The sequence below is a fragment of the Argentina silus genome (assembly GCF_951799395.1).
Source record: "Argentina silus genome assembly, chromosome: 13".
Taxonomy (NCBI): Eukaryota; Metazoa; Chordata; class Actinopteri; order Argentiniformes; family Argentinidae; genus Argentina; species Argentina silus.
In genome coordinates, this window is record NC_139667.1 from 20,743,513 (window position 1) to 20,770,752 (window position 27,240).

General features: G+C 44.6%; 1 pseudogene across 1 annotated transcript in view; it reads right to left on the minus strand.

Moving 5' to 3' along the window:
* The window catches only part of LOC310814642 (cytochrome P450 3A27-like), a 40,293-nt pseudogene extending 18,058 nt beyond the window's left edge, over window positions 1-22,235 (minus strand). The window contains exons 1-6 of the transcript in view: window positions 21,841-22,235; window positions 3,269-3,368; window positions 3,022-3,135; window positions 2,455-2,543; window positions 2,230-2,344; window positions 1,190-1,342 (exon numbers count right to left, since the gene is read on the minus strand). The product of the transcript in view is annotated as a cytochrome P450 3A27-like (transcript). The remainder of the gene's footprint in view (window positions 1-1,189; window positions 1,343-2,229; window positions 2,345-2,454; window positions 2,544-3,021; window positions 3,136-3,268; window positions 3,369-21,840) is intronic.
* Between the last annotated feature and the right edge of the window lie 5,005 nt (window positions 22,236-27,240).

Here is a 27,240-nt window from a genome sequence, read left to right on the forward strand (position 1 = left end):
ATGCTGATGCCAAAATGCTCTTTGTCCTTGTCCTGGTCAAACTGTCTGCACACTTAAAGACACTACTTACAGTAACACTAAGCACCAGGCAAAAAAACAAGGTGTTACCATTGACTCAGATCTTAATTTTGAAACCCATATCAAGAATGTGACTAAAACATATTTGTATCACTTAAAGAAGAGTAAGTAAGTTTGCCGGAAATCTGCCATCGTGGAGAAATTCTGTCTGAAGTTGTCCAAACAACAACATCCTCCCTAATAATAATATATCCCCCCGAAATGAACTTGCAGTGTTGGACATTAGCTGTTGTGTTTCTACATGCGCACACGATTGGGAGAGGCAGCCACCAGAGAAAGGTCAGTCTACTCCCCTAGAACACCCCTGGCACTCACAACATGTTTATATGCAAACCGAATGTCAGGTAGGACACTACATTTTAAAAAGCGTGTTTTCCGAACCAAAACAGCGTTCGTGAATGAAATATTTATTCATAAGGGATTTATTATAAGGGATCTTGTTCCCTGATCGCTACCGATTAAAGATAGTCATTACAACCGTTAGGAAGCTTTTAGAACGCTTGAATATTACATGGACCTTTACAGAACACAGCTGTAAAGGTGCAACCTTTCCTCTCCCAGGCTGACACTGAGAGACGAATGCATGCTTGTATTACTAGCAACCTTGATTACTGTAACACTCTCCTGTCTGGTCGACCAAAGAAAGCTCTTGGCAAATGATACAAAATGCAGCAGCACGAGTCAGATGGAGAGCACATATCACACAAGTCTCTGCACTGATTACCTGTTAGTTTTATAATTTATTTTAAGATAATTGTATTAGTTTAGAAATCACTCTATGGTCATGCACACCACTGCATGTCTGACATGCTTTTAAGGTATATACCCTGTAGATCCCTCAGGTCCTCAGGTACTGGCCTTTTAACTATTCTGAAGATTCCGACAACACCTATCTACTTCCTGTTTCAAATGAATAATACTGGGCAGAAGTCTGCACAGGGATGCTACAGACACATTAGCACACTGCAAAATACTGTCACCTATCTAACCATCTGTAGGAGTCTGCAGTGCACAGGGGTTACACACTCATCAGTACCCTCTAAAACACTGTCACTATCATATTTCCTGTTCCACATGAATAGTACTATATAGGAGTCTGCAGAGGGGTTACCTTGTTGGGAAACACAGTGTGTATCTCCTCCTGCAGCTTGGTCATGATGTGAGGGTTGGTTGCCAGATTGTAGGCCAGGAAGGACAGAGAGCTACTGGTGGTCTCATAGCCAGCAAAGATGAACATCATTGCCTGGGACAAGATCTCATGGTCACTCAATCCTATGATGATGGGAGAAATGGGGTGGTAGGTGTGAGAAAGGGACGAAGTAGAGTATTTCCACGGTGTGTTTGTAGGTATAGGTGTTTGAGGCAGGTACTGTATGTGTGTGTGTTAGATGCTAGTATACAGTGTGTGTGTGTGTGTGTGTGTGTGTGTGTGTGTGTGTGTGTGTGTGTGTGTGTGTGTGTGTGTGTGTGTGTGTGTGTTAAGGCAGGCACCTTTACTCTGCTCCTCTCCCTTTGAGTTGCTGTCTTTCTGCGAGTCTATCATCAGCTGCAGGAAATCTACCCGACTCTGGAAGCAGGCTTACGTCAGATCAAAATCACATGAGAACTACCAGATGCTACCAAATCTCTACAATTGTATTACACAATACTGGCTGAAGATCGTATATTTGATCAGTTATATTTACATACCTTCCTGGTGCTAGCCACGCGATTGGACTTGATCTTCTGAAAGACAGCGTAGAAGAAATCTGTGACCGAGGCAGGGAATAGGGATACCTCCATGTTTGCCATAACAGGACCCATGAAGGGGAAGAATGCTGGACGGACAGGAAATGCCACGGTTACAAACAGGAACAGGAAATACCATGATACGTGACTCCAATCCTATTCAATGCACAGCCCTGTCCAGAAACAACTCCTAGGCTCTATCCCTAGACACTTCTGTATCCAATCCACTCAGATCTCCAAATGTCCAGCATTTAGGAACTAGAGGTTGGTTCTTGACAGGGCCCATGTGTTTGTCAAATGAGTAGAGCGCAAACCATTGGCAGTGTGGTTTATGTCAGTCTAATCAATGAAATCGATAGCTTCATTTGTACCGACTGTTGCAGTTGTACCGACTGTGAGGAACAGTGGGCTGAAGATGTCAAACTTGAGCATTTTCTTGATGTTGGTCACAAAGGGGTCGGAGGGGTTGTGGAGGGAGTCGATGTCGACACTGAATGAAGTACTGATGACCACATCCATACTGTATGGTCCAAAGAACCTGGAACACAACCACACAATCTCTGACCACCAGAACCACAACCACAAAATTAAAGGGGGAGTTCACTGAAATTACAAATTCACCTTATCGTCTCGGAGATAAATACTCACTCCTTTAGTTCAATGGGCTCATCGTTATCAGCCGTCTTCTTCAGATTGCTGACCAAGTTACCAGAGTGCTGCTTCATGATCCTGAGCATCTGAGTTGGGAAGGATACATGGAAAAATATCATGATTGATACGTGGATTAACATGTGCAAAACATATATTAACATCATGTTTGAAACAGGAATTATTTTAATGTTTATATAGCCTGAGAATATACATCCATACAGGATACATTATGTATATAGTCAAAGAATAAGTGACTCCAAAGATGAACTATTATTCTATACTCTGTCATCTGACCACTGAACTTATCGAAGATAAGATCAAATATACTTTATTGTCCTGGATGAAAATTTGTCTTGGATTAATTCATTAAAGTTGCTGCTTCACACAACAACAAACAACAATGAATACACACTATACACATAGTACAAATCACACACACACTCTCACACTCTCACACACACACACACACACACACACATACACACGTCAGAGTTGTTAGTCATTCATTTATTTGTGTTGTATAAAGGAATGAATGAAAGAAGGAGAGGAGAGATGGGACTGTACCTCTTTGATCTGCCCACTGGTGAAGGAGGGAGACAGGACACTGCGGATCCGTCTCCATGCATCATCCTCAGCGATAAACACGGCGTCATACAGAGGCCCGTTGAGATAGATATTCTAGAAAAATAATAATAATTATATACTGCAAGATTAACCTAATATTAATAATGCTATCATAACAATGATATTATCTATTTAAGGAGCCCTTATGTTTTTTTCCCCATACAACCACTTCAATGTAGCGTATTACCCTCCTGTTAGTGAAAAGGGAGTAGCATTCCTTGATGAGGATGGTTTTGATCATGGCTGTGTCCATGATACACAGGATGGGCTGACGGCCATCATAGATCCTACAGACCAGCAAAAACAAAGATAGTTAGATATACACTCACAGAGCACTTTATGAGGAACACTATACTAATACTGGGTAGGGCCTCCATTTGCTCTCAAAACAGCCTCAATTCTTCGTGGCATTGATTCCACAAGATTTTGGAAACATTCCTTTGAGATTCTGGTCCATGATGACGTGATTGCATCACTCAATTCCTGCAGATTTTTCAGGTTCACTTTCAAGATGTGAATCTCCCGTTCTACCACATCCTAAAGGTGTTCTATTGGATTCAGATCCTGGGAAGGCCACTGAAGAACACTGAACTCATTGTCATGTTCATGAAACCAGTTTAAGACAACTTTTGCTTTGTGACATGGTGCATTATCATGCTGGAAGTAACCATTAGAAGATGGGTCAATTGTGGCCATGAAGGGATGCACATGGTCAGCAACAATACTCAAATAGGCTGTGGCATTCAAGCGAATATACCGTAGATAGAGACAGACAGACCCATCACAGATCCTGCACTCTTAGAAAAAAAGTGCTACCTAGAACCAAAAAGGGTTCTTCTTCCACTCTCCCTTTGAAGAAACCTTTTGGGTTCCATGTAGAACCCTTTTCCACAGAAGGTTATACAGTACCGTGCGAAAGTAATGGGACAGTGAAGCATTTTTTCTTCTTTTTGGAGTTGAAATGAGAACGTAGAGATTCTCATCTTTTATTTGATGTTATTTGTGTACATATTGGTTTATCATTCAGAAATTACAACACTTTTATGCATAATCCCCCTATTTCAGGCTACACAAAAGTGATGGGACAATTGGCTTGACAGGTGTGTTCGTCAGGTGTGTTCCGTCACATAATTTGTGCAGTCTGCTATTGGTGTCTTGTCAACATGAGGACCAAAGAGATGTTATTGAAAGTCAGGGAAGCCATTATGATGCTGAAATATCAGAAAAAAATGAAACATAGCCAAAACCTTAAACCTACCAACATCAACAGTTTGGAACTTCATTAAAAGGAAAGAAAGCACTGGTGAGCTAAGAAATCGCAAATGGCAAGGAAGACTTCCAGTGGATAACCAAAGAATGCTCACCATAATAAAAAAAAAACAAAAAAACAACAACTGCCCCATAGATTAGGAACACTCTCCAGGAGGTAGGCGTCAATGAGTCAGAGACTACCATCCGCAGAAGACTTCACCAGCAGAACTACAGAGGCTACACTGCAAGGTGCAAACCACTACTCAGCCACAAAAACAGGCTGGCCAGGTTACGGTTTGCTAAAAAGTACCAAAAAGAGCCTGCAGAGTTCTGGAAAAACATGTACCGGAGAAAGTGTGGAGAAAAAAAGGAACTGCCCAATATTCACAGCATACCACATCATCTGTGAAATATGGGGGAGGGGGTGTTATGCCTTGGGCATGTATGGCTTCCACTGGAACTGGCTCACGTCTCCTTTGATGAGGATGAATTCGGAAGTGTTCAGAAACATCTTGTCAGTCCAAGTACAAGTTAATTGCTCCAAACTCATTGGACGGCATTTCACCATACAGCAGGACAATGACCCAAAACATACTGCCATAGCAACTAGGAAATTATTCAGGGCCAAAAAGTGAATCCTATAGAATCCTATAGAACATGCATTTAATTTGCTGAAGAGGAGGACAAAACATCCTAAAAAAACAAACAACAATCGCTACAATATAGGTCTGGCAGAGCATTACCAGAGAAGATACCCAGCGTCTGGTTGGGTCAATGGGTCACAGACTTTTGCACTTTTGCATACAAAGGATTGGGGACCAAATACTAAACATGAGTGCTTAATTTGGACATTTGCATAATGCAAAAGAAGAAAAAATGCTTGGCCCATTACTTACGCAGGGCACTGCAAATGGAACCCATAAGAGTTATTCAACCAAAGAATCCTTTTAGAACCCTTTTTTTCTTTATTTTTTTAATTACATTTTTTCCCTTTCAATGACATGGAGGGAAGACACAATCACTTCCGATTTGAATTCTGACGTGTCGTGGCTCCTCTTTATTCATGCAGTTTGAGACGTGCTCAGAGGCAATATAGGAGCCTCAACCAATGAGAATCCAGGATGTTGTCAAACATTGGCAACGCACAAGTTGTGTTTGGGACTGTAACAAGTCCGTGACACAGAGGCGGAGTCGAGGTACTGTTTTCTGGGAGTATCCCGTTTATTTTCATAAAATGTTAGTAATAATTCCAATGTTCGTAATAATTTCAATGTTCGTAACACAACGCCACTCGGCGACTTTCCAGTCGCCCTCCTTCTCCCTCGAATGCCGAGGCACACACATCTTAAACCATCTAGTCAACGAGGCTTCATTTGCAACAGGTGTGCAACGGAGCCTCGCCGACGTCACCCTGGCCACGGTCCTGTAGCTCCCTCTACAGGCCGAACGCTGCATGTCCCCCCACATACCCCCACCACCCGACACAGGCCGGGGACACGACGGCTGACAACCTACTCCCCCCCCCCCTGCACGGGAGAGGAAGTCTGCCACGACTATCTGCGCCCCCGGTCTGTGCACGACCGAAAAGTTGAAGGGCTGCAACGCGAGATACCACCGGTGGAGCCACTGGAGGGGAGCATGGTCGGAGTAGAGGGTGAAAGCGCGACACAGCAGATAGTAGCGGAGGGCGCCGACCGCCCACTTGATGGCCAGGCACTCCTTCTCCACCGTGCTGTACCGGCCCTCCCTCTCCGATAGTTTGTGGCTCAGGTACAGCACCGGCCGGTCAGCCCCCTCCACCCGCTGGGTCAGCACTGCTCCCAGGCCTCTATCCGACGCGTCCGTCTGTAGGGAGAAAGGGAGGTTAAAATCAGGCGCATACAGGACCGTTTCTCCACAAAGAGCTCCCTTAAGGGCCTCGAACGACCCCTGGCACTGGCCCGACCATTGGACCGGATCCGGGGCACCCTTCCGGGTGAGGTCCGTCAAGGGACTGGCCAGCTCTGAAAACCCCGGCACGAACTGCCGGTAATAGCCAGCCGACCCCAGGAAGGCCCTCACCTCCTTCTTTGTCTTGGGCCGCGGAGTGGCTGTGATGGCCGCAGTCTTTTCAATCTGTGGCCGCACCTCCCCCCGACCCAAGTGGTACCCCAGATACCGGATCTCCCTCCGCCCGATCACGCACTTCTTCGGGTTGGCCGTCAGCCCCGCCTGCCTCAGGGACCTCAGGGTCCATGAGGCGCTGAAAAGTGGCTGGGGCTCCGAACAACCCGAAAGGGAGCACCGTGAACTGGAATAGCCCGAGCGGAGTGGAGAATGCAGTTTTCTCCCGGGATACCGGCGAGAGTGGAATCTGCCAGTATCCCTTCGTGAAATCCAACGTCGTGAAATACTTGGCCGTGCCAAGCCGGTCCAAGAGCTCATCAACCCGGGGCATCGGGTAGGCATCGAACTTGGAGACCGCATTAACCCGTCTATAATCCACACAGAACCGTATAGCCCCATCCGGCTTGTTGACAAGCACGATGGGGCTACACCAGTCACTGCGGGACTCCTCGACCACACCCAGCTCCAGCATGGCTTCCAATTCCCTGCACACAATGTCTCGTTTGTGTACCGGCAACCTATAGGGACGCGTGCGCACCGTTAAACCCGGCTGCATTTCTATGTGGTGGTCGATAAGCGTAGTCCGACCGGGCAGGGGAGAGAACACGTCCGCGAACTTAGCTTGCAAATCTGCAACGTCCGTGGCCTGGCTAGCAGAGAGATGGTTATCAATACCGACCGGAGTGCTAACTTTTGATTTTGGGACTTCCGGACCGAACTCATCTCTCTCTGGAATTATTGTAGCCAGAGCAACAGTGACCACGTCGTTCCATTTTTTTAGGAGATTTACGTGATACACCTGCAAGCTATCCCCCCGGTCCGAGCGTACTACCTCGTAATCCACGTCCCCCATGCGACGTGTGACCACAAACGGCCCTTGCCACTTCGCTAGTAATTTCGTGCTGGAGGTGGGTAACAGTACGAGCACCTTATCTCCCGGTGTAAATTCTCGCAGGTTAGTTCCCCTGTCGTACAGTCACTTTTGACGCTCCTGGGCTTGCAGCAAATGCTCGCGTGAGATAACCCCTAGGGCGTGGAGCTTTGTGCGCAAGTCCAGGACGTATTGAATCTCATTTTTACTGTCGCTAGACCCTTCCTCCCAATTTTCTTTAAGAAGGTCTAGGACACCCGAGGCTTACGCCCGTAGAGTAATTCAAATGGGGAAAACCCGGTGGAAGCTTGGGGGACTTCCCGTACCGCAAACAACAGGGGATCTAGCCATTTATGCCAATTCCGACTATCTTCGTGTACGAATTTCCGGATCATTGACTTCAAGGTCCGATTGAACCGCTCACAAAGGCCATCAGTGGCCGGGTGGTAAACACTGGTGCGAATCGCCTTGATGTTCAACAAGCCATACAGTTCCTTGAGGGTGCGTGACATAAAATTAGTGCCCTGATCGGTGAGAATCTCTTTCGGGATTCCCACGTGGGAGATTACTTGAAACAATGCCTGCGCTACACTCCTGGCAGAGATATTGCGCAGCGGTATTGCCACGGGGTATTGGGTTGCGTAATCTATCAAGACCAACACAAATCGATATCCCTGTGTACACCGATCAAATGGCCCGATAATATCCATCGCAATGCGGTCGAATGGGTTCTCGACCAATGGTAAGGGCCGCAAGGGGGCCCGTGGAATGGGATTTACCAACTGACAATCGCACACCACCTACGCACCTCTGCCCGAATTTCCGGCCAATAAAATCGAGCCATTATACGGTTTAGTGTCTTATCATAACCTAAATGGCCCGCCATGGGGTTGAAATGAGCCGCCTGGAAGACCATTTCCCGGCTGCTACGGGGAACCAACAACTGGGTTACTTCCTCCTGGCTATGTGAGCCACGACTTACTCGGTACAACCTGTCGCTGATAATCGCAAAATAGGGGTGGGCGCGTACTGCGTCTGGCCGTACCAAAGTACCATCAATCGCTATCACTTGGTCATAGGCCGATCGTAGGGTCTCGTCACGAGACTGCTCGAGGGGGAAGTCACCTAGCAACGGATAGTTCGGCGGGGGAATTTCGGGTTGAGACCCCCCCGCCGGCTCCGGCTCCTCGGCAGTGTCGCGAGGCGCCGCCTCAGCACAGAACACATTACCCGCCTCACACCTCCCTCTCTGTCGTGCACGCACCCCGGTAGCCCTGCTTACCGCTTGAGGAAACCCCTCCCAATCTACACCCAGAATAAGGGGATGCGTGAGGCGCGGGCTAACCGCCGCCTGTACACTATGCTTTTTCCCTTCAAAATGAATCTTGATCGTGACCACGGGATATTCGTGAATGTCCCCATGCACACACTTCACCAACACCCTCGATGCCTTTAACAATGCCCCTGGTCGAACCAGGCGCTCCTGGATCATGGACTGCATGCAGCCCGAATCCAAGAAGGCCTGGTGCATATCATGTTGTATCCTTACCGGAACACGATACGCCGCTCCTGGTCCGGGGGGAGGGCCCGGTATGTCGCCGATGCGGACGACCTGCCCCACCTCCCTCACTGGGCACTCCGCCTGTACATGGCCCGGCCGTCCGCATCGCCAACACACCCCCCCTGTCGCTCGGGGTGCTTCCTGTGGGGCCAGGGCTGGTTCTCGACATGCCTGCCCCTGCCATCTCGTCCTCGGGGCGGGCGCCGGTCTCTCCTCCTCCGTCACCATGGCTCCTTCCGGGCGCCGGACCCCCGCCCCCTGGCGCGGGGCCGGGGTTGGTCATCGGGGCTCCTGCGGCGGGAAGGAGAGATGGTCCTCCACCAAGGTAACGGCGGCCGCGAGATCCTGGGGCCGGTGGTACTGGACCCAGGCGGCGGTCCGGGCCGGGAGCCCCGTGGGGAATTGCTCCAACACCACCCGGTCCCCGACCTCCTCCGACGAGCTGTTCCCTGGGTCCAGCCACCGCCGCGCGCTGTCCCGCAGCTGCTGGGCGTAGGCAAAGGGCCGGCTCCCCTCCTCCATCATCAGGGCCCTGACAAGCTCCAGGAGGAGGGTACGGTCCTCAGCCCTTGCCGTCACCATCTCCCTCACCGCGGTCTGGTGCTCCTGCTGGAGGTGGGCCTGCTGCTCCAGTATAAGGGCCATCCTTCCGATAGCCGCGCTTAACGCCTCCATTCCCTTTTTTTCTCCGCCTTCGCTGTGCCCCACGTTGGGCGCCACTGTAACAAGTCTGTGACACAGAGGCGGAGTCGAGGTACTGTTTTCTGGGAGTATCCCGTTTATTTTCATAAAATGTTAGTAATAATTCCAATGTTCGTAATAATTTCAATGTTCGTAACACGCCACTCGGCGACTTTCCAGTCGCCCTCCTTCTCCCTCGAACGCCGAGGCACACACATCTTAAACCATCTAGTCAACGAGGCTTCATTTGCAACAGGTGTGCAACGGAGCCTCGTCGACGTCACCCTGGCCACGGTCCTGTAGCTCCCTCTACAGGCCGAACGCTGCATGTCCCCCCACAGGGACCATACTACAGAATACTTAAAAGCTTAAAACTTAAATCGCTCAATAACAGATTCAAATTATTAATGTGGAAGCATGAAATTGTTGCTTGGGCAGTGTACATTGCATCAAGACAGATTCAAGACTCCTCTCTTTTCGTTTTCGTTCAAAAGCTTTATTGCCCATTTTTCTGGGTAAAACAATTCATATTCAGCTCCCATGGCTTTCACCACAACAACACACATCATGGATGAGTCTACAATGTTGTTGTTTATGGGCTTAATCTCTACAAACCTTCTTATATCCCATTATCGTCCCGAGGAAAGGGATGGGTTTGAGACAAGGAATGCCTAGTTTTTTTAATATTCCATATGGCCAGTATCCATACCTGGTCAGAACAAATATAAATCAACAATCTGACTTGAAACAAAAGCAAAACGATCAAGTCATAGGTATCATTGAAACTGTTAGATAACTGTAATTATCAATACTATCATTTGTATGTATTATTACAACTAACTAACTAACAAATAATATTTTTTATTAAAACTTCTTACACTACGATCAGAGTGATGAGTAAGGCAAGGAGAGTCCATGTCTCGGTGGAGAAGTACGGAAGGTAACCCATCTTTACAGGTTCAATCGCTTCTTCTGAGTAACCCCGGACACGTCTGCTGAAGTGATTATTTTATCCCATCATGACACCTGTGTTTCAGATCATGAAACACAGGCGAAAGAGTATGTGAGAGGTGAAGTTGAAGCCATGGCTAGTGAATGATTGAAAGGGGATCCCTGCGCAGAGGGCAACACTCAGTGATGTTATTGTCGGCCTTTATCTTAACATCCTGCTAATAGTTGCTGCCTGTTTGATCCCTATCGGGTTTTAATAGTTTGCAGACCCATTGATTCAAGAAGGACTATGGGGCAAATATTTTTGGGCAAATATTTTCTTTCGAGTAATACTGAATTTTACATATTTGAACTCCTCTAAAAATGTGTTATGTTCTTTACATGTTTTATATCATTGGCTCCTAAAAACAGTATTTCAAAATACTAGTTCAAAACACATCACATATTACAGTAATGAAGCAACTGATTAACATGAATACAGTGCTCTTCATAAGTATTGGAAAGAGGAAGCATTTTCTGTTCTTTTAGCTCTACACTTGGATTTGAAATCAAACAAATATTATGGGGTCAAAGTAGAGATTCTCAACTTTAATTCAATGGGTTTTTAAAAAAACATTTGTAAACATACTCCCACTATTTCAGGGCTTCAAAAGTATCATATAATGTCCAAATAAAGTACTAATGTTTCGTATTAGGTCAACAATCTGCCTGAAGTCTGCGACCCCACCAGGCACTATCCACTATCCACTATCCACTATCCACTATCCACTCATCTTTAGAAAATCATTGACATTTCCACATGGTATTGTGTCATAGAGTAGCTTCCCTACAGCAATATTATCTTGACATTGGGATCCTTTGTCCAAACCATATTTCAGGGTGTATGTTTGGTTGCAGGGGCCCAGGCTGTGCTCTCTGACTGCTCCAACTGTAGTAGACCCTGCAGTGAGGAAGAGGTCAACATGCTGTAGTACCGTCAGCCAATCACACACAAGAACCAACAGATCGCCAAGACCTCCATTGCACCATGCACGCACGCACACACACACACACACACACACACACACCCACACACACACACACACACAAACACTGTCTCAACAGCCCCTTCCTTCACTCTCACTCTCTCTCTCTGTAGGTGGGTCAGGCTGCGTATTCAGCCTCTAAGGGGGGTATTGTTGGGATGACTCTACCCATCGCAAGAGACCTGGCACCCATGGACATCTGTGTGGTCACCATCGCACCCAGTCAGTAAACACACACACATACATACGCACTCTTTCACACACTCCTCCCCCCCCCCTTCCTCTCCATATCAGACAACCTCTCTCTCCCTCTCCTTAGGTTCTGTTCTCCACTCCTCTTCTGGCGGGTTAACCTGAGAAGGTGCGTTCATTTCTGGCCCGCCAAGTGCTCTTCCCCTCGCGCCTGGGAGACCCTGCAGAGTTTGCCCACCTGGTGACATCACTGGCTGAGAACCCCATGATCAATGGAGAGGTCATCAAACTGGATGGAGCTATCCGCATGCAGCCCTGAGAGAGAGTGAGTGTGTGTGTGTGTGTGTGTGTGTGTGTGTGTGTGTGTGTGTGTGTGTGTGTGTGTGTGTGTGTGTGTGTGTGTGTGTCTGTGTGTGATCCAAGGTATACCACTGTGACAGCTCCGATGTGTGTGTGCATGTGAGGTGTGTGTTCATGTCTGGTACTCCAAGCTCTGCTGTACTGTACGCTCCATGCAGTTTTGTTTTGTTTTGTAAACTGATCCAGTAATAAACTTCTAATGAGTCTGAGTCTCTCCTCCTCTGTGTCTGTGTAAAGTGAGGTCAGTAGGAGCTAATAGGACAAATGAAACAAGAATGAGCCTTATGAGGCAAGTGTACCTTCATTTGTCCTATTAGAAGTGAATAGAACGCCTGGACACAGGAAATGCTAAATGCTAAAGCTCTCATAACATCACACCTGCACCAGTGTGTAGCTTTATGTACATGTCATCCACAACATTTGAGTGAAGGGAAAGGGACACATTTCTTTTGGAATGGAAAGGAGTCGAGGTACAGTATCTTGGTATACACACGTTTGCTCCAGTTTTGTACCCATTGACTGTGACCCTGTTTGTGTAAGAGGCTAGGGCTGACCCATTCTGATTCAAGATGTTTGTGTAAAAAAGGTATTTATTGCATATATTGTCCACTAAAAAGCAGATGATGGTACAAGTGTAAGGGACCAAGTGCTCCAACCTCAGTCTAGCCTGAAGATCATTCCATATCTGAGGAGCACAGCAGCTAAAAAGTTCTTCTCAATTCTGTAATCACTTGTAGCACATTAAATAGTAACAAGCTGCAAGTTTGATCGCCACTAAGTCGCCATAAAAGCAATGATGTGAGGTAAAATGGGAGTTTTAAAAGAACTGCTTCATATACAGATGAAATCCAATGATAAGCCCTTCTCAACGTCAAAGAATCCCAACCCACAGACTGATACAAAAGACAATGGTGGGTACAGAAAACATGCCTACAAATGAACTGCAGAGCAGAGTGATAAATCGGGTCTAGTGGTTTAAGAATTGAGGCTGTCGTGTGATTTTAAATTGTGTCACCATAATCACGGACAGGGAGGAGCGTTGCCAAGACAATCTTCTTCCTATTATCAAAGGTGAAGCAAGACATTTCTTTACAAAACAAGTACAAGTCTAACTCACAAACTCTTGATCACTTTTTCAACATGTATTTTAAAAGTGTATAATCTATGTAAATGCCCAGGTACTTATAATGGGGAACTTGTTCAGTTTGGGTTCTTTTCAGGGTACAAATATGTTGATCATTGTAATGCATACCTCTTCAAATTAAGGTTTACCCAGATTGTTTCTAATCTAACCCATGTGCATACATGTGCCATGTTTTTTCTTCCTCAACTTGTAAATGTAAAAAACACAAACACCACCACTTTGTCTTTTTGTGGTGTTAGGAATACAGACCTCACAGATAAAAATGTTTTGATAAAGGTCATAAACCGAAACGTCGACACAATAAATAAGCAGAGGTAACAATCGTGTGTGCAGGAGTATTCATTTTTTACATACCTTTTCTTCCTAAACTCATCATCACTCAACATAGTTTACAGCTATGCAACTTGTAAAATACAGCATTTCAAACATGACACACAGTTTGCCTTTGAATATGACTTTAATGAAAGAGAATTGAAACGGCAAGTGTAGTTATAGTGGTAGTATGCAGGGTAGTTATTGTGGTAGTAAGTTTGGGATAGTTGTGGATTTCCAGAATTGTCTCTGTGTTGAAATATCTGTAAGAGAAAAACTGTCTTATCATTTGTATAGATAAAATCTAAATTATTTTGAGGTGATTTGAGAAGCCAAAAGGATCATGACGCCATTACTCTTTTCTTTTCAGTCTTCTCCTTCTCTCTCTCCATTTCTGTCTTCATCCTCTTCACGACATCTTCTGTAATCTTTGTCATCAACTCTTTCACTTCCCTCTCCCTCCTTTCCACCATATTATTTATCATCCCATCCATCTCTTCTCTCATGCGTTTAACGTCATCTTCTTTCTCCTTCAGGATTTTCTCCATCTCTTTCTCGGCCTCCTCTACTCTCTTCATCGCCTCCAACTCCTTTCTCATCCATTCAAAATCCTTTTCTTTCTCCTTCTCACTCCTGTCTCTCTCTCTCTCCTCCTCTGCCCATTTCATCACCTCAATCCTCTCTTTCACTTGTTTCACCTCCATTTCTTTCTCCTCCAGGATTCTCTCCATCTCTTCTACTGTCTTCATACCCGCCTCCGTCTCCTTTCTCATCCATTCAATATCGTTTTCTTTCTCCTTCTCAATCTTCTCCTTCTCCCTTATATTATTTATCATCCCATCCATCTCTTCTCTCATGCGTTTAACGTCATCTTCTTTCTCCTCCAGGATTCTCTCCATCTCTCTCTCCATCTCTTCGACTCTCTTCATCGCCTCCAACTCCTTTCTCATCCATTCAAAATCCTTTTCTTTCTCCTTCTCACTCCTGTCTCTCTCTCTCTCCTCCTCTGCCCATTTCATCACCTCCATCCTCTCTTTCACTTGTTTCACCTCCATTTCTTTCTCCTCCAGAATTCTCTCCATCTCTTCTACTGTCTTCATACCCGCCTCCATCTCCTTTCTCATCCATTCAATATCGTTTTCTTTCTCCTTCTCAATCTTCTCCTTCTCCCTCTCCATCTCTGTCTTCATCCACTTCACGACATCTTCTGTAATCTTTCTCATCTCCTCTTCCACTTCACTCTCCCTCCTTTCCAACATATTCTTTATCACATCCATCTCTTCTCTCACGTGTTTAACGTCACATTCTTTCTCCTCCAGGATTCTCTCCATCTCTCTCTCCATATCTTCGACTCTCTTCATCGCCTCCAACTCCTTTCTCATCCATTCAAAATCCTTTTCTTTCTCCTTCTCACTCCTGTTTCTCTGTCTCTCCTCCTCTGCCCATTTCATCACCTCCATCCTCTCTTTCACTTGTTTCACCTCCATTTCTTTCTCCTCCAGGATTCTCTCCATCTCTCTCTCCATCTCTGTCTTCATCCTCATCTCCTCTTTCACTTCCTTCTCCCTCCTTTCCACCATATTCTTTATCATCACATCCATCTCTTCTCTCACACGTTTAACGTCGCATTCTTTCTCCTCCAGGATTTTCTCCTTCTCTCTCTCCACCTCCTCTACTCTCTTCATCGCCTCCAACTCCTTTCTCATCCATTCAATATCCTTTTCTTTCTTCTTCTCATTCCTGTCTTTTTCTCTCTCCTCCTCTGCCCATTTCATCACCTCCATCCTCTCTGTCACTTGTTTCACCTCCATTTCTTTCTCCTCTAGGATTCTCTCCATCTCTCTGTCGACCTCTTCTACCCTTCTCTTCATCACCTCCATTGTTTCGGTCTCCTTCTCACTCATCTTTAATCTCTCTTTGCTCTTCTTTACCTCCTTCTCTCTCTCCTGCACCACCCTCTCTCTCTCCTCCACCTCGTTCTCTCTCCTCTTCATCTCATTTCTTGTTTTTTCCATCTCCCTCTGGAAAGTCTCCTCCATCTCCTTTGTCACTTTCTCCACCTCCTCCACCTCTTTCGCCTTTATTTCCAACTGGACAATCCTCTCCTCCAAATCCTTTTTGTTATTTTCCTGCGTCTTTTGAATGCGACTGAGTATTGCATTGCATTCATTCACTTTCTCAGTGTCTCTATCCAACACTTTCCTCTTCCTCTCCATATTATCTTTAAGATGGTTGACTATCTTCCTCTTCCTCTCCACCATTTCTCTGTCCTTGTCCACCATTTCTCTGTCCTTGTCCACCCTCTCTCTCTCCTCCATCAGCCTCTCCTTCTCTGCATCGGTGTGCTCCTTCACCTTATGCAGAAGGTTTTGGGCTCCCTCCACCTCTTCCGCTCTCACCTCTTCCTTTCTTTCTTTAGCCACTCTGGCCCTCTCTCTCGTGTGCCTGGCCCGTCTTGATGTCCTCTGTGGGAGTGGGGTGTAGGCTGCGAAAGCTGCCGGTCCTGCTGCCTCCATCATCAGGGCAGCCTGATCCTCTTTACACTCCTGTGGACATACAGTGAACACACTACAGGTGCAGTCTCGAGAATGTCTCTATGAATGTATTTGTCTTTTCTGAGTATAAAACCATTCAGTTGTCTCCAGTGATCTTTACATATTGTCTATGTTTAGCCATCCTGAATGGGGTGAGTGGGTAGTTATCAAATACAGTAGCATAGGGCTTTGAAACTTCCTGATGGAGATGACAGACACAATGACAGGGAAACGTCAAGAAATATGATTGTGTTAGATAACAGGCTTCCCTCGCAAAGAGATTGCGGTACCTCACAATGTTCTCAAGAATAGGCTGTTGCGTTCCCAATTTCCCAAAAGGGGCTTTAAAAAAGGCCTACATCTACCTTTTATTCAACATATCCGACACAATTTATATTGCAAATTATGTAGGCCTGTACAGTAAGTAATTGTAGGCCCTTTGCAAAGTCAATTTACGGCTTACTTAAGGAAAGGTCCTGTCGATTAAGACCTATTAGTGCCAACTATGTGTGGTTATATTTTAGATAGGGCCTACCTGAAAACATCAAATTAACCATTTTAATATTGTTCTGTCAATCATCGTTCTTCGATAGTCCCTCCTCTATAGGTTATTTGCGTTTGTCAAGCTAAAAAGAGAATCTGTCTCGTTTTAATGTTGATTGAGCCATTTCTCTCTGTAACAACGATTGAGCTCGTCCCGTTTCACTTTTTAGGCTGTTACGCTGCTCTTTCACTGACAAACAGCTGTTTTTGGAATTGCGCGCTCACCGAAATTACCGCGATTTGACTTGATGTTGGGATCAAACTGTCTGCCGAGTCGGATGAATTACTTCACAGCGATCTAACAACAAAGTGTAGCCAATTAAGAGTATTTCTTTGCAGTAGGTCTAGGTCCTGATTGTGGGGGAAATGTTGCTTTGAATTGTAGGCTACTTTGACTGGACGATAACATACGAATACAAACAAGTGTACAGTAACATGTTGTCACCACGGATGATAGAGCTTGATTTGATTAAATTTGATTAATTTTCAGCCCTGCTTCTTACAGCTTTGCGTTTACTTGAAGGCAGTTCACGGACTTGAGGTAGGCTGAAAATATACAGGAGCTTGTAGGCCTAGTGCTTATTCGATGAAGGTAGGGTGGATCTGCGCGAAGCCCACACATCGTGTCGCTCACCGGCCCCGCAGCCCACAGATCGACCGGCCCACCAGCAGCCATGGCACAGCCCTTTACACAACATTTAGGCAGCACCCCCTCTCGAAAGATACATCCTACGTCCTTGGACATTTGGCCCAAGTATTGGGGCAATTTAATATAAAGTATTCCCGTTTATTTAAACTAAAATAGAGCAAGGCAAACTTACCTGCGGCGGGTCCCACCAGTTTTTCTCCATTGTGTTGAAATGTAATTGAATCTATTTCCACTAATGAGCGTACCACATTACAAATGACAACCAGCAAAGGCTATTTGACAACAACTGGAGGTTCAAGTGACCAAAGTGACTTTTACATAAATTTACGTCATTGCTAGCAGCGTCATCAAGACAACAGCATTATGACGCAGGAGATATTTATTTGATTACAGATATGCTCATGTTGTTTCTTGGAAAATATACGTCGTTGGGATTAATCATCATCATATTATTAATTAATAGACAAAACACAGACATATATATAGGTATATAGATCAGTGGTAGGGGCTCGGGGTCGTTTCTGGACATGGCCCTCCATTGTAATTTACATTTACATTCATGGCATTTAGCAGACGCCTTTATCCAAAGCGACTTTCAACAATACATTTGTTTAAGTAATTGAATCATCTATCCAACAGTCATCATAAGACAAAGTAATCAATGCTCACACCAGGGGCCATAGGCAGTCGGCTATTGTAGTGTATTTTACTCTGACCAGAAGAAGGCCTGATGTGTCATGCACTTGGAATGTTGCAGCATGCAGTTGACCTCTGTAGGTTGAAGAGACGGTACGGGATGGTACCGGAGAGATAGTGTTGGGAGTAGCCTTATTTGGTTAAGGCTATAAACATCACCATCGTATAGGTTGAAAATGTTTAGAGTAACGTGGACCTGGGAATTCCATGCCCAAATCTGGAAGACAAAGCATGCTGTTTTGTATAAAAGACTGAACGGCTAGACTAGACAGGGGGGGACATCATTGACTGTATAGGAGCCCCCACATCTGGCCGTGGATTGTAACGATGAAGTTATGATTAATAAAAGACGATTAAACTGACTCATCCGGACCTCTGCAGCTTCCTTTCTTCATCTAAGTTTATTTACTACAGACGCATTGTCGTTATTCGTGACGCATCAATGACCAATTGATTATATGGCAATGCAATGAAAAAAGCGTGTGGAAAACAGTGTTAATGACAGATTTGAGAAGCACATTTCTTCAATGTTGGACGCATGGCATTCCTGTGCAGGTGACAATGGTAATTTTTCAAAACGACAAGGATATTTAAACACATGATTATTTGTTTGCTGTGCTCTATGGCCTCTGCTACAGACCTCATCGAAATGACACTTAGATATTTTAGGGTGTACATATCAAGTCTTCCCAAATGGTCTAGCGGATAGGCATCTGCCTTGTAACGCAGGGCAGCCCGGGTTCGATTCCCGTCATGGCAAATAATTTTTGTAGAAAAATAAAATGAGTCCCAACGTGTGCAACAGAACAGTTCGAAATCTCGTTACATTTGCATCGTCATGAACATGACTTATATCAGGCTAGCTCATTTTTTCTTTGTTCATTTTAAGTGTAGAAACAATATTTCGTTTGTGAACATTTTTTTCTGCCGTTTTGACAACAGGCTCATGACTAAAGAACACACGGCTGTCTGCTGATTGGCGCTTGACTGTAGATTTTCGCTTTGTGTCAAAAGGACTCCCTAACGCACACTTTTTCAAAGTAGGTGAATTCATCAGATCTGTTTGAAACATTGCATTTTATCCATGCACGACGACTGCTTAGATACTCGCAGCACAGTTGCCCCACATAAATTGCCCATGAGCGCGGAGCTTGTCTTTGTCACTGTAGCAACTTTGCTCCATCAGCAGGAGAAGCCGGTTCGACGCCCCTGTAAGCACATGTTTCTCTAATTCCTTTGTTTCAGGCAAGCCACCGTGACGTCAGACGCCTTTACGCATACAGCTTTGCTATGCTTAGACAGTAATAACATAATTCATGTTTACATTTCTTTAATTTTCGACGCATTGTCGTTATTCGTGACGCATCAATGACCAATTGATTATATGGCAATGCAATGAAAAAAGCGTGTGGAAAACAGTGTTAATAACAGATTTGAGAAGCACATTTCTTCAATGTTGGACGCATGGCATTCCTGTGCAGGTGACAATGGTAATTTTTCAAAACGACAAGGATATTTAAACACATGATTATTTGTTTGCTGTGCTCGATGGCCTCTGCTACAGACCTCATCGAAATGACACTTAGATATCTTAGGGTGTACATATCAAGTCTTCCCAAATGGTCTAGCGGATAGGCATCTGCCTTGTAACGCAGGGCGGCCCGTGTTCGATTCCCGTCATGGCAAATGATTTTTGTAGAAAAATAAAATGAGTCCCAACGTGTGCAAAAGAACAGTTCGAAATCTCGTTACATTTGCATCGTCATGAACATGACTTATATCAGGCTAGCTCATTTTTTCTTTGTTCATTTTAAGTGTAGAAACAATATTTCGTTTGTGACCATTTTTTTCTGCCGTTTTGACAACAGGCTCATGACTAAAGAACACACGGCTGTCTGCTGATTGACGCTTGACTGGAGATCTTCGCTTTGTGTCAAAAGGACTCCCTTAACGCACACTTTTTCAAAGTAGGTGAATTCATCAGATCTGTTTGAAACATTGCATTTTATCCATGCACGACGACTGCTTAGATACTCGCAGCACAGTTGCCCCATATAAATTGCCCATGAGCGCGGAGCTTGTCTTTGTCACTGTAGCAACTTTGCTCCATCAGCGGGAGAAGCCGGTTCGAAGCCCCTGTCAGCACATGTTTCTCTAATTCCTTTGTTTCAGGCAAGCCACTGTGACGTCAGACGCCTTTACGCATACAGCTTTGCGATGCTTAGACAGTAATAACATAATTCATGTTTACATTTCTTTAATTTTCGACGCATTGTCGTTATTCGTGACGCATCAATGACCAATTGATTATATGGCAATGCAATGAAAAAAGCGTGTGGAAAACAGTGTTAATGACAGATTTGAGAAGCACATTTCTTCAATGTTGGCCGCATGGCATTCCTGTGCAGGTGACAATGGTAATTTTTCAAAACGACAAGGATATTTAAACACATGATTATTTGTTTGCTGTGCTCTATGGCCTCTGCTACAGACCTCATCGAAATGACACTTAGATATCTTAGGGTGTACATATCAAGTCTTCCCAAATGGTCTAGCGGATAGGCATCTGCCTTGTAACGCAGGGCGGCCCGGGTTCGATTCCCGTCATGGCAAATGATTTTTGTAGAAAAATAAAATGAGTCCCAACGTGTGCAACAGAACAGTTCGAAATCTCGTTACATTTGCGTCGTCATGAACATGACTTATATCAGGCTAGCTCATTTTTTCTTTGTTCATTTTAAGTGTAGAAACAATATTTCGTTTGTGACCATTTTTTTCTGCCGTTTTGTAGTAAATATACTTAGATGAAGAAAGGAAGCTGCAGAGGTCCGGATGAGTCAGTTTAATCGTCTTTAATTAATCGTAACTTCATCATTACATACCACGGCCAGATGTGGGGGCTCCTGTTCAGTCAATAATGTCCCCTCTCTATCTAGTCCAGCCGTTCAGTCTTTTATACAAAACAGCCTGCTTTGTCTTCCAGATTTAGGCATGGAATTCCCAGGTTCACATTACCCTAAACATTTTTAACCTATACGATGGTGACATTTATAGTTTCCACCAAATAAGGGTATGCCTTTTGGTGCTATTCACAGCCTTAACTGACTAAGACTACCCCCACCTCTATCTCTCCTTTACCATCCCCCCAACCTACAAAGGTCAACTGCATGCTGCAACAGTCCAAGGGCATAACCCACTAGGCCTTCTTCTGGTCAGAGCAAAATATACTACATATTCCCCCCTTTGGGACTTATTAAAGTCCCAACACAGAGAAATTGTACAACACGTACTCTAACCATATTGCATGCAGTTGTGTGTAACATGGTTCAAAGGGATATAAAAATAACAAGTAAACCACAAAAATTATTGTGAACTTAAGCCGTGGAAATTATCAACTAACAGTGTCTAAACAATAGACAGTCTATTCAATGTCCTATCAAAAGCCTATGCGTACATTAAGTCAAGCCTTGCTTATATGATTAAAATAAATTGCTACGGACATAAACATGCATAAGTATAGACTATTCTATGATACATACATAGTCCCATATACGTTCAACAAAGAATAATAAAGAGTGATAACAATACTTCAGAGTAATAAATGAAAATACTTCTCTTCAGGTCTTCGTTGCTTGATTTACCTTTACCTGGGGGTCAGAGGTTACTAGCACATAACCCCTCATATGAGGACAGTCTTTACCACTGCCTCGTTTGTGTAACAGACAGAGAATAGAAGGATAGAGAAAGACAGAGATTTGCTGAACACGAAGCCTCTAACTTCGAACTTCACCTCATCCAAAATGAGGATTTTCCTTCGGATCGTTCAACTTAATCTTCAGAATCCCTTCCATCTTCCTCATCGCTGTCATCGTCATCCAGATACCCAGGTTTTGGATATAAGTCAGGACTATCATAGTCATCAGGCATTCCTGAATCTTTACGGTCTTCTCTTCTTCCCTTCATAACTGCCATTTGAAGTGCCTGAGTATTCATTGCCTTGTCAATTCCTCGTGTTATCAGTCCTCTTATGATTGGAATGCAACAACAGATTATGAGGGCTAAGACAATCACACAGCCCAGCATGATGGCTCCTATTCTGGCGAAATAGGCTCCCCGTTGTCCCATCATGTTCTCCATCCAGGAGGTCCATTTGCTTCCAAATCCAGCATTCTCTTTAACTTCCTCCCTCAGGCGTTTGAGCTTCTTCATGGCTATAGTGAATTGTCCATCGGCTGCTGTGTTGTTAGGGATGAACGTGCAGCACTGTTCTCCAAACATGTGGCATACTCCTCCTTTTTCTGCCAATAGAAAATCCAGTGCTTGTCTGTTTTGCCAAGCCATTTCACTCGTTGCTGCAAGCTGCCTTCCTAGAGACCCTAAAGCATCATGCGTGTAGTTTATGAATCTTTGCTGGTTATAGTAGATGTAGTTTATCCAGTCAGTATTGACATTTATTCCAGCTGAAGGAAGAAAGAAAGATGCAAATCCCATTGCTACGGAATTTATAGCCCTGTATTCACTGGGTATACCTCTAGGAATTCCCAAACTGTCTAAGCGTCTGTCCTCCTTGTATTCCCTCCGAGGTCTCATAGATTTGGATTGTTCTTGGACTTCCAAGTCCTTTGTTGGGATGACAATGATAGGCTGGATCGCCTGCACCCGAACACATCTCCCATTCCATCCTATCTGCAGGGTGTTCAGTAGATGTTCTCCATCACAGAGCCAATATTGATCTGCTACAGCTTTAATTTCCTATCTATTCCAATTGAATTTGGTATTCATGAACGAGCTTTCTTTTGCTTTGGAGCATATATAACAGTCTTTTTTGCTATGAGTCTCTCCAGTGTATTTCATCCATTGATACCAGAGGTTCCTTCTTGCTTGTATCATCAGTGGATCTCGAATGGAATTCTGTGCTATCCTTATTTTATTCTTATTTAATTCCTCTCCAGGTCCTGATCTGCTTGATCTCCTCTTTTCCATATCCTCTCTAGTTATCTGTTCATCAATTGGGAGGTTTTTCTCAATAGTGAGTTCTTGTGTCACATCTGACTCCATTGTGGTAGTTTCCATCATCTTCTGAGTTTTAATCTCCATTGTCTGAGTTGGTCCAATTTCATGTCCAACCATAAACATTGTAGGCTCATTCATGGTGGAAACAATTTCTTCTTGAACTAATGGGGTCACTATCTCAGCTTTGTCGACAGGCTCTGGCTCTGTGGTATATTCTTGTTCTGTCACTGTAGGTTCAAACTCTAAAGTTGTTTGCACTTGTCTGTTAGTTGTATACGCGGTTACAGATTCTGGCTCTGGCTTAGGACTCGTCAACTCTTCTTGATATTTTTCTGATTGTGTTTTATACGTTGTTAGCTCCATTGACATTTCCACTTCCGGTTAGCTTTGTTGTTGTCTCCAATTCCTATATTTCCTCAGTAACTGTATCTGTGAGGAATTCTAGTACTGACTACCAAAGCGTTGTTTAATCCCTAACTTTTGAGTTGTTAAGTTTCACCGTCTTATCTACAAATTCTTTGTCATTGTCTGATGAAATTCGATCAGGAATTCCCCAGCGTGATATCACCTCACGGCATAAGAATTTAGCAACTGACTGGGCATCTTTTCTTTTGGTTGGGCATGCTTCTACCCATCTGCTAAAGCTATCGACAACAAATCTATCGACAACAACAATATCTTTTGCCTCCTACAGGGCGAATCATATCCACGTAGTCGAGGACTAGTTCTTTCATTGGCCCATTTGGTGTTGGGATATGTCCTGGAGGAGTTAATACTCCTCTTCTAATATTGTTTTTCAAACAGATTGTACATCTACATGGTCAATTTGTTCTAGTAGGTATGGTGCCCAAAATCCGTATTCTTTTGTAATTTTCCTTCTCACTTCCCCCCTCGCTACATGGGCGAGCCCATGAGCGTCATGTATCAACAGTCCTAGCTAGTTAGGAGGTGCTACTATCAAACCCTCATTGTTCCTCCAGAGGCCTGTAGCATCCTGACTCGCTCCTCTGACAAGCCACAAGTTCTTATCTAGTGCACTTGCTTCCTCTTGCAACATGGTCAAGTCTTTGGGAGTAAGTGTCTCCTTTAACTCCACTTCGTGTGTCACCAAAAGAACTGCACCTGGTCTGTCTGCTCCAGTTGGCTGGGGGATGCTCAAAAATTGTTCCGTTCCCTCCTGACCTAAAGTTTTCAGGTGATGGGAATTCTCAAGTCTTGGTTCTGCCATCCTGGTAGGTTGGTGATGGGCTGTTACCTTACCACGTCTCAGTTGTGCTCCTGAGCGGATTCAGCTAAAAGTGAATCAAAATATGTTTAGCTAAGTTTCGCAAAGTATCCTCCTTCTATGTCTCAAGATGAGCAACATATAGCTTACTTAAAAAAGTTAGATTTAACTTTGAAACACTCACTATCGCAAAGTTCTGAATGGCAACACTTGTTACTCCTCAAATGATTCGTCAGAGCTATTGTAGCTAACTATCGTAAACTATTTCAGTGCTGCTAGCAATCGTCGCCTTTTCCAAGTTGGAACTTCGTCGCCACAACAGTGTCCAGTGTGCTATGGATTGTCCAAAATAAACTACACATTCCTGGCAATATTGCAACTTCTTCTGAGAGGCTTTGTGTCCTTTTTCATCATCTTGTTCTGCTTGTGGAAGAACTCCACATTGATGTCTCCACAGACAGGCAGTGGCTGGGGGAACTCAAAGTACATATGCTTGTCCCCTCGCCTTGTGTGCACTGTGTTGGACGTATGGATCTTGATTTTTAGTTGATAAACCACAAACTGCGGATTCCAATACCAATTCCCTTTCTTGAAGCCCTGAGGAATCGGGTCACTCCTGTTTTTAACGGTACTGTCCCTGCAGGTGCCTCCACTAAGCATGGGGAGCGTCTCAAACACCATTTTGTGGAAGAGCAGAGTGATGGGCTTGTACTCTAGCTGGTTCTTCAGAAAGTAGCTGTAGTAGTAGACATAGCGTCGCTGGCTAGGGATTGTGACTCCCTTCTTGTCTCTTGTCCGCACTTCCCTGTAGAAGTCGAGTGCTTCCTATGCCTCCAGGAACTTCCCTCGGTGGAGGAGATAAGTGCAGATCATGACACCGGTGAGGCCCTTCCCTGCCTTGCAGTGGATGGCCGCCACATGATGGTCATCCTCACTTAGCCACTGGTCCAGGTCTTCACAGAATGGCTTGATTAGCTCCAGCTGAGGCTGGTTGTGGTCTTCAAAGGGGTACTGTGCAACTCTGCAGTTAAACTTTGCGGTGTCGTAATGTCGCTCAGTGCAAAGATTATATATCTTATAATGATTTTTGTGTTTTGAGTCCAGAAACCGTACTACATCGTCTATGTTGTTTCTGTAGACACTCTCAAGTCTTTCTGCAGGAAAGCCCATAGCAATTATATTTGGATAAATATAGGTCAAGTCCAAGTCAAACCCATCTTCCTGGTATCTCCTTTTGTTTCGGCTGACAATTTCCTTTATTATTGCAGCCATATCTGTGACAGGAGTCCTTAAGGTATTGAGCTTAAGAGAGAGTATTGTTGTCTTTGTACGAAACGCTGCCAATATGTTTCTCCCTCGCAATCCCGTTGGTGTCACCACTAGCTAATGCTAGCTAGCTCTCTTTGTGGTTGTCTGGGATCTCAGGGTCAGACGACTGGGTGATGGAGGTCATGATAGGTGTCGTCTTAACTTTATTGGAGTGTATAGCGTCTCTATGTCTTCAAAATATACTTAGTAGTAAAATCTGTGTAAAAGCTTTGTTTCTATCTAACTATGTGTTTTTTCTTTGGCTGGTTTGCCTGTTATAGCTGAGAACTCAATCTACAGTTGAAATAAGATTGCAGGTTTAAGAGGACATTCAGTCTCTTCCTTTCTCGGTTGCAGACTTCTCTGTAGTTATAACTTTATTTTTTGGATCCTTCTTTGTCTGCTTAGACACTACCAGCTGACACCCCCTTTCAGATTCTCTGGGCACCCCTAAAACCCCCGTTCCGGGCCCCTGTTCGGGTTCACCGGTCCCTGTGATTTTTGTTGCTGTGGCCATTACATTCATCCCTGGGATGTATTCATTGGAGTTGGATATCGTCCCTTGTAGGCTTCTCTGCCGCATTCGCGGGCTCTTTTGTAACATTCCCGGATCATATGTCCTTTTTTCCCGCAATAGTGACACAGTCTTACTACTTGCTGGGGTTCTGGATTATAACCTTCTTGTCCAGTATGTCCTTGACCCCCCTTTTTCCATTTCTGAGGTTGTGGGTATGGAGGCTGAGGAGCAGCCTGTATTACTGGTGTCAATTGAGGTTGTGTCTGTGGTTGAGGCAGGTTTTGCAGAACCGCAGCCTGTGTTTTTATGACAATCGTGATTTTAGCTTCTCCTGTCTCGAGTATTTGTTTATCTTCATCTTCCATGAGGTATCTTCCTTCTGTGTTGAGGATTGGTAGTTGTGGATAGCTTCTGGTGGGCGTAGCCCTTCCCTCATATGGTGGTGGAGCCACAGTTGGGGTTTTGTGTGAGAAAGGAGTATTCGTCTCCTTCACTAATCTCCTGGTTTCCTCTTCCAGGCTCTTATCCACTGCTTTATCTCTTATTCCTTTTACCAATGGGTTGCTCTTTTCAACCTTTTGCACTGGAGTAGACGTCTTAGCTGAAGCCGCACCCATAATTGTTGTTCCTTCAACCGTTGACTTAGCTGAAGACACTTTTCCAGTAGGCACTTCCTTTGTTTACAGTTCAACTTCTTGGCTGAATGGTTGGTTACTTATTTTGTTGATTCTATATTAATGTCTTTAATCAACACATTCAGTCACCATACCAGTGTGAAACGTTCTTGCTCTGGCTATCTTCCTATCCAGAAGCTTACTTTCTAATCTCAACCCTAGTCTTCAGCACTTTGGCGGCGGGACAATTAAGCACTCCCTTGAGGGGACTCCACTGACCCAAGTAACTCAGGTTTGTGAAGGTGCGCCCGAGACAACTGCTCTAACCACCTCCGTGCCAAAAATAACAAATTAAAATAAAAAAGGTTCAGCAAAGACACCGAGATGCCTTTGTTGTTATGCCTGTCAGCAAGTCAGTTCCACACCCCACAATCATACACCTTTCAGACTCAGACGTCCCTCACAAGGATGTTTGTCCTGTTAATGCTAGCCAAATCAATCCTCCTGTAAATACTAAACAAACCACCAACCACGCTACAATTAGAATATTCAGTTTAAATTGTGATATGATTATATCGCAGTCATGCAAAAGCTTTATATCATTTC